Source organism: Gekko japonicus, unplaced genomic scaffold, assembly GCF_001447785.1.
Source record: "Gekko japonicus isolate JY-2015 unplaced genomic scaffold, Gekko_japonicus_V1.1 scaffold5971, whole genome shotgun sequence".
Classification (NCBI taxonomy): domain Eukaryota; kingdom Metazoa; phylum Chordata; class Lepidosauria; order Squamata; family Gekkonidae; genus Gekko; species Gekko japonicus.
The window spans coordinates 18,902-19,155 of record NW_015173309.1 but is presented as its reverse complement, the minus strand read 5'-3'; positions in this window follow the sequence as shown (position 1 = coordinate 19,155).

Sequence of the window (254 nt, the reverse complement as noted above, 5' to 3'; positions counted from 1 at the left end):
CCTGCCCTTTTCTGGGGCCAGGCGCTTGCAAGAGGCCCCTCGATGATGGGCGAAGGGAGCGCGGGACACTTGCCAGACGCCTGTGGGTGGAGCCTGGAGAGGGCAGGCTTGGGACCTCCGTGGAACAGAATTGGCATCTCCAACTCAAGGTCGGGAAAGACTTGGAGATTTGGAGGGCGGAGCCTGGGGAGGAGTCTACCCTCCAAAGCAGCCATTTTCTCCTGCGGAACTCTTCCCTTGTCGCCTTGAGGTCA